The sequence below is a fragment of the Rutidosis leptorrhynchoides genome, chromosome 1 (genome assembly GCF_046630445.1).
Source record: "Rutidosis leptorrhynchoides isolate AG116_Rl617_1_P2 chromosome 1, CSIRO_AGI_Rlap_v1, whole genome shotgun sequence".
NCBI lineage: Eukaryota > Viridiplantae > Streptophyta > Magnoliopsida > Asterales > Asteraceae > Rutidosis > Rutidosis leptorrhynchoides.
The window spans coordinates 134011495-134019363 of NC_092333.1; the positions used below are offsets into that span (position 1 = coordinate 134011495).

Sequence of the window (7869 nt, forward strand, 5' to 3'; positions counted from 1 at the left end):
CGAAAATATCCCCAGTAAAAACCCTTGAACAGGCAGAGCATGCCGTCGAGATAGAGAACAATGGAACACCTAACCGGTAGCACAACACACATCGGTAAGTCTTTGCGTTCATCGTCTGACCCAACCCCAAAATAGGGACTGCCCTTAGCCAAGCAGAGGTGTGATCACTCTGCTGTGATTTCCATAAGGCCGATTGTCGGGGAGATAACGAAAAAGTGGATTCTGCAGAAGCGGTAACCTTTGTGAAATAAACATCTGCCAATTTATTCATGAGTATTGGGGCAGCGACCTCACTCGGATTACCTAAAATATCAAACCCAACCGTTTCATTAAACAGACCCAATGCATCTTCAAAAGCACGACCAAGACCAACAATACCCGCATGACGTAGGAGCTTGGTCTGCAATCCAGCAGACTGTAATCGAGAAGCCAGAAAAGCATAATGACGAACATCTCCCGCAGAATAAACACCAAGCCCTCCAAATGCAAATGGCAAGGTGGCAAGCCGCCACTGCCAATCACCAAACCCAGGCCCTGAAGCAGTAACAATACGCTCCAAGGAAGATCGAAGGGCTCCATCGAAAGCGCGTTGAGCCGCCTCAAATATACTAGGAGGACAAGTACGCATGGAAAAGTAGAGTTTAGAAACTCCCGTACATGCCCTAAGCAACAACAACTCACACTGAGGATCATCAAGCTTAGCAACCTTATCCATAAGCGCAATGGACTTGGTCACCCTTTGCATCACCAGTTCACTACTAAAACCAGGATCGGAACTTGCGGGGGCCCCAAGCAACTTAACACCATTTAAAGGCCGAGCAATATTAGGAGGAAAGACACCTACTTGCCTGCTGCGAGGGTCCTCCGTAGGCCAGAAAATTTCTGTTTTTTCAACGTTGAGATGCAGCCCAAAACGAGGCACATCCTCCATAATCAAATGCAAAACCTTCCCCACCACCAAAGTGTCCCCAATAATAGTACCATCATCCAAATACCACGCCTGAAGACAAACCTCAAAATTATCTCTGATTTTAGAAACCAAGGGTTGTAGGACCAAAGCAAAAAGCAGCGGACCAAGGGGATCACCCTGTTGCACATTATTATTATTATTATTGTTGTTGTTGTTGTTATCATTATCATTATCATTATCATTATTATTATTATTACTAGCTTAAGGCCCGCGATTTCACGGGCACTTTTGTATGGTTTTTATAGATAGTGTGATGGTTTAAGTAAAGTAACTTTAGTTATAAAGACATATTGATAATGAAATGTAAGTTTCTACACATGGATAACCATCATCAAAGACCATTAAGTCTTATGAAAACAATTAACATGAATCACACATTTGTCTTTTTAAACAGACCATTAGAATCCTAACAACATTAAAAAGGATAAACGAAACAATAGTAAAGCTTTTAAACATAAAACGATAAACATAGCAACATAGGTTTAATGTTTATATACTTGTGAAGTTTTTAATACATTAAAAATCGGGCATCCGAGGAATCTTCAATAATCAATAATAACACGTTGCATATGGAAAAAAAAACACAATAACATCATTTTGTAAATCATAAAATTGCCGAGATGCGTGAGGTTGTAATTAATTTTTTGGCCGAGTTTCCCATAGCTTGCTCCATTAATATAATCTTTTAACGTGTTGATGAATTATGTATAGCGCTAGCCGTTAGATTTTTTATGAGAAGACGCCGGATCTCCTTTAAGTTGAAAGCTCGTCATGTATCTGCCTGTCACACACAAAAAGTTAAATAAAGATTACAGCCTATTTACATGAACTATATATAGCTATTCCATGCTCCACAGTCTAAATACATTACTGCTAGTAATGGTATTGACCTTTAGACCCTTTTATTAGTTTGTATTATGCATGACAAATTTTAACCCATGCCCCACACCCTATTTACATGAAGCAGCAGCGACGGAAAATAAATATATGTACACAGACAGCAGTTGCAATGGAGCTAAACATAAAGATATAATTTGTAGCTAACCCACAACCGTCCTACGTCAGTTCATATCACCATAATAACTCGGTTTATGAGTCTTTGGTGCTATTCGATCTGGATCTTCTTCGCTCTTTTGGATAGCCACTCGAAACTTTTAGCTTGAATCTCAGTAATTAACTCCGGGCTCAATCTACTTTTGTTTTGAAATACCCGTTGATTGCGGTTTTTTTCAAATCATATACCAGCATACCCACTTTATTGCCTGCCACACCTTGTGACTAACGTTTTCAAACAATTATTATATAGCATTGAGCAAATAAAATATTAAAGACGACTAATAATAGATAAGAGATGAATAATATACCAATGCATTAAACACCAGCTGCTGTAACAAACTTAATGATTTCGAATGCAAATTCGGAACTATTAGCTGAAGAATTCTGGACAAAGAACATCATGAAATTTTCTAGTTTACAAAGAACATCAGGAAATTAAGCATAGATGGATGGCATGCTTGTACGCTTCATATACAAAAAAACATCATCAAATTAACAATAACAATGACTAAATAATTACATTATATGAAATTAAGCATAGAATAACACATAGGCATACTCCCAGTTCACCTCCCTCAATTTTTTTGGTTTGCAGTTTCATCTTTTTTCATACGCATACACAAAATCATAATCATCTAGATGAAAATAGAATAACATACAATAACCTAACTATAATGATTCTTACTATCAAGATCTTCGCCTCCGATGGATCTATTTCCACCTATAACAGATATAAAAGTCTAAAATAAGCCATCGACAATAAGTTACAATGTAAACATTCTTAACACTTCATTACCAACCTGCTTCTTTTTCTTCTTTTTCAAATCAGTACGTAGATTCAAGAGCTTCACAAACTGCCATAAAACCCTTGATTTATATACAATCGATAAAGAAATACAAAAAAGATCTAACATGTACGTATACGTGTGTGTGAGGGAACACACATTGACGCAACTTTAGGTTGATTCGATCAAAATGGATCACCTGATAAGCTTTCGGTATGCTCAAAGTCTACTCAAAATAAGAAATCACCTGGTAAGCTTTCTGTCCAAATGGATTTTGTTAGCTATTTATTTATAATCTTCTATTCATGATTCAAACATCAATCCAGCTGGATTAAATAAATTAATTTCATAACTTAAAAATGCCATTTTAACGTGTTTATAACTTCTGTTTCTTAAAAATCTACATACGGGTTAAAATATATTTTTATGACCCATATGGGTCATAAATTCGCACTTCAACTTAAATGCACCTAAAAATTATTTTCAAGTTAACAAAAAGTTCAAACTTATTTAAATCAAAACATAAGACGTGTCCATGTTGACTCCTACCCATTTTAACACTTTTAGAGTTTTAGGTCCAAATGGGTCAAATGGCCAAATAGTTAGAATCATGATTTTTTATTATTTTTGTTGCAAATTTATTATGAATCCAATTACATAACTCTTACAGATCAACAAAACAGTTATATAGTTTAATATTTATTCATACATGACCCAAATGTTATAATTTTAAATGTAACATGCCTTAAAATTTTATGAACGTAAAATCATTAGATATTTAATTTTAGTTATAGCATTGTAATACTTACATAGGGATATGGAGAATACAGCAGTATGCTGTAAGTACATTCATCCTCATATTGAGAGCGATCCAAGTTTGATAGACTTTTGCCTCAAGTACTTTGTTTTTATCATTTACTTTTAAACCAGCTTATTGATAGTGGTTGTCATTCCATCATGTGTAGAAAAGAACAAACCAAACCAAATAACGGGGCTCTCATTTTAACAGCATATTCATGGCTTTAATGTAGTACAGGGATTTAGTACTACTTACTAAAGAACAAGATATTGATGTTGAAGACCCAACGATCAGAGGGTGGACTTATCACAGATTGAGTTGAAGTACCATAAAAAACACTATTGAGACGATTAACGTGCTGTAATACGCTTGGGGCAGCAACCTGTCTGGACGATATAGATGTTGGCAAAAGAATCAACATCACCATTACCAGGAACCATGGAAGGTCCATGTTCATTATTAACAGATTTCTTTTGCTTATTCTTAGTTGGCATTATGCTATTTAAAACTAACCAACAACTCCCCATTAAATATAAAAATCCAATGAAAACGCTTAAAAGATCATAAATTGCACAATGACATAAAAAAAATTATCATGTATTTTTTAAGATAAAAAGACATACAAATAAACAAACAACAAATCACATAATACAAAAATAAGAAAGAATGTTTACAACAAAGAAACAGCAACTAATATTTTGAAAGAAAAAAAAAACACACACACACACACACATTAGTTTCCAACAATTAAATTTAAAAATCACCTTCAAACGTCAGACGAATAGTAACGATATGCAAGCGATAGCAACGTCTTTGAAATCCTAAATCTGCAAGCAACCAAAAACATGCACTTAACAATAAATAATAAAATCAGTTACAATTGGAAAGAAAATAAGGGAAAGAAATTGACAGCAGTAAGCAACTAAAGAGTGTAGATAATTACTGAAGAAGGAATCGCGGCAGCGAATCAACACTATCCACTACCGGGAAATCGAGATTCGTAAGAGGAAGAAACAGTTTAGGGTCTAAAAACCCTAATGTTTAAGGCTCTTAGTCCCTTAAAGAAATAGTAAATGCGTCGGGTACGATCTTCAACTGGTTTCTACAGTGATTGCTGCCCAAATGGGCCAACCATATTGATGTTGACTTACACAAATTATAATATATATATAAACTTGTAATCGAAGGAATTTGTCGTAGAATACTTGCATAAGACTAACACAAAAGATTTGATGCCCTTGAAACATAACATTATAGATAGCCAGGTGGTAACCATACTCATACTGAATTCATGAGAAGTCATCAAGTTGTCAAACTTTTGGTCTTAACCTCATAACTTGAAGAAATAGTAATAGTAATAATTTATATAAAGGTTAACTATAAATAGGCTCCACAAAGAAACTTCAAACCAAATTTACAGTCTAACAATCCACAAATAAAAATGATAGATGCAGAAAAAGATGATTTTATTAGTAGTAAACGTTTAGAATTCAAATGCAAATTTGGTTGTAAAGTGTAGAATTCAAATTTTAGGTGTATTTGAACCTCATTGAGCTTTTATGATTTAGTTGTCTACATATATGGTCAATGTCTTCTTCTCCCACAAATTTTGATGTTTATTGTGCTAGGAGTTACAGTCCTCTTTAGTCTATAGCAACTTTTGTAACTACATCATATATAGACCTCCTATAAAGTATTTTTTCAAAATAATATTTAAGCCACATACAAAACATAAGTTAATATATAACACCTCAAATTAGAGGCAAACAAGGTTTTGTGGCCTGAGACGAAACCCGTTTTGACCCTTTACGCAATCTGCCTAAATTGCCATCTTTAACGTAAATGGAAGGAATCTAAAGGTTGTAAAACTACTATTTGAAAATTTATTAAAACCTTCACAACTTATCCTTGGTTAGGTTATGTTCTTATAATGGTAACGCCTGCATATCGTGATACCCATTAGACAATATTAGATACTTTAGAGATGGATGCATCCTTCTCTAAACTTTAATTTGATACTTGGTCATTTCTCAATACTAAACACGATTGTAGTAAACATGAATAATAAACCAGGGAAGTACTTACATATTGCCTATTGTTAATTGAATGGTAGTGTGTTACATATCAAGGTTTAGTTTCCAAATAACCTTATTGGGTTGAATTGTAGATGTATCGTACTATAAACTTAAACAAAAAAGTACATACCTTCATTATGAACATGATTTCTGTAAGATTTTAAATCATAATCCCTGTATGCAAACACCTATACTTGTTAATCAACCTACAAATTAAGCACCCATACTTGTTAATCAGTCTCAAAAGCCGAATTAATATAATCCGATTTAAATGAGGCAGGCACATGATATAAAATCTGATGCAATCGAGATGTTGAACTGAAGACGGATGACCATAAATTTAAGCAAATATGGTTATTTTGAATTGAGAGGATGAGGATAGGGTTACTGATACGATCACAAATGCCAAGTCAACATGTTTAATTTCTTACATCTTCAAGCAATATATATCAGCGACGGCTTAACGATGAAGATGAATGAAGAAACAGTGAGTGCTAGATCGAATTGGGTGACCTGTTTCAATAGCGTTGAATTTGAAACTTATTAATCTTCCAATGTTGAAACGGATTGGATTTGTAGACGAAACCTTTAGATTTGAATATGATCATAGTCGATGATTTGGGGGAGAATTAGGGTTTTACCGATGCTGAAGGTAGCTTGAAACGATAGATCTGAATTAGTTTGAATTTGTTTTTGACAATCTTAGGGAGAGAGCTAGGGTTTTTTACCATATGGATGTTGTGAATGCGAATGAAGATGATGAACCCGAAACCCCTAAAATTAGAAAAGAGGCCGCCACTTTTTGTGTGTAAGGTATTTTTGTAATCAAACAAATGAGGTGATAAGTAAAATAAGGAAAAATTAAGGGTTAAATCATTGACGATTAATTTAATGGATGGCTAACATTTTGTTTGGGCTTTTTAAAATGACCTATTTTAGCTTTTGTTATTACCCTTACATACTAATATGCATGGGCAAAATCGGCCTACATACTAATATGCATGGGTAAAATCGTAGTTTCAGTTTTATTCGAATGTCGTTTTGAGTTCGCGTTCACACTACACCCGGCCCTTCAAATTCAGCTTCATATACAAAACGACCCCCAACTTTCTACTTTTTAGGGGTAAAAAACGTAAATATATAATTTTAAAAAAAACAAAAGAAAATGATTCCACCCGTATTTTTAACGGGCCCTATCTTCTTGCTCGGTCCGAGTTAAATTTTTCCGAGACCACCGTTCAACTCGAAAAAATCAGACGGACACAACGGGACTAACTATGCGCGAAACGGACATCGTTAAAAAAACACTAAATAACGGGCCCTATATTCTCGCTCGGTGCGAGCTAAATTTTTCCGAGACCACCGTTCAACTCGATATTATTTTACGAACACAACGCGACTAACTATACGCGAAACGAACATCGTCAAAAAAACACTAAATATTTCGAGCTATATTTCATACATATACGTACACGTCCAACAAACAACCCAACCTACTAGATATATTAGGTACCAAACAACGTATATACAAATATGACCGCGCGTTGAACACAACCGCAGCAACGCGCGGTCGAATTTTTTCTAGTTATATATAAAAGAGATTATTATTATTATTATTATTATTATTATTATTACTAGCTTAAGGCCCGCGATTTCGCAGGCACTTTTGTATGGACGTTATCGAAATTGTGATAGTTCCAGTAAAGCCGCTTTACCTATAAATAAACATTTAATTTTAATTGATAATCATCACAAAGACCATTAGCTTAAAATAATTAATAACTTGCTAGAATAAAAGTTTAGTAAACAAAATATGAACAAAGAATGTACAAACTTGAAGTGTATTGTAAATGGTTTTCCTTATTTTCAAATGTTACATACTACCTCTTTAAATACAAGAGAAATATTAAATGCATAATAAATGCAAACCAACTATACCTAAGAAACATTAAATGCTATATATAAAAGAGATATCCTATAATCTCTAATGCAAGATATCTTAGAGATATGCAAAATCTCTATATTAAATGCAAAATATATCTTGTGACAATAGAATCCATTTAATTAGATTGCACTAATATTTTAACACTCCCCCTTAGTGCAAACTCTCGATCAATAATCCCAACGTTTCTCGAAATTCCATGAACTTGGTTTTCATTAGAGCTTTAGTAAAGATGTCGGCTA

The 7869-nt window shown here is 34.2% G+C and overlaps 1 long non-coding RNA gene across 6 annotated transcripts; it reads right to left on the minus strand.

The window, feature by feature from the left end:
- Nucleotides 1-1468: 1468 nt before the first annotated feature.
- On the minus strand, nt 1469-6385 carry LOC139865246 (uncharacterized). 6 transcript variants are annotated; one of them, XR_011764776.1, is made up of 8 exons: nt 6117-6385; nt 5816-5891; nt 4375-4437; nt 3621-3996; nt 2827-3070; nt 2712-2747; nt 2335-2410; nt 1469-2248 (listed from the first exon to the last, which is right to left on the minus strand). It is a non-coding gene; the product is annotated as an uncharacterized lncRNA (long non-coding RNA). The 6 variants fall into 6 exon arrangements; XR_011764782.1 differs by having other exon boundaries at nt 2827-2880; nt 2951-3070; nt 5816-6385; XR_011764794.1 differs by having other exon boundaries at nt 2827-3037; nt 5816-6385.
- Nucleotides 6386-7869: the final 1484 nt, after the last annotated feature.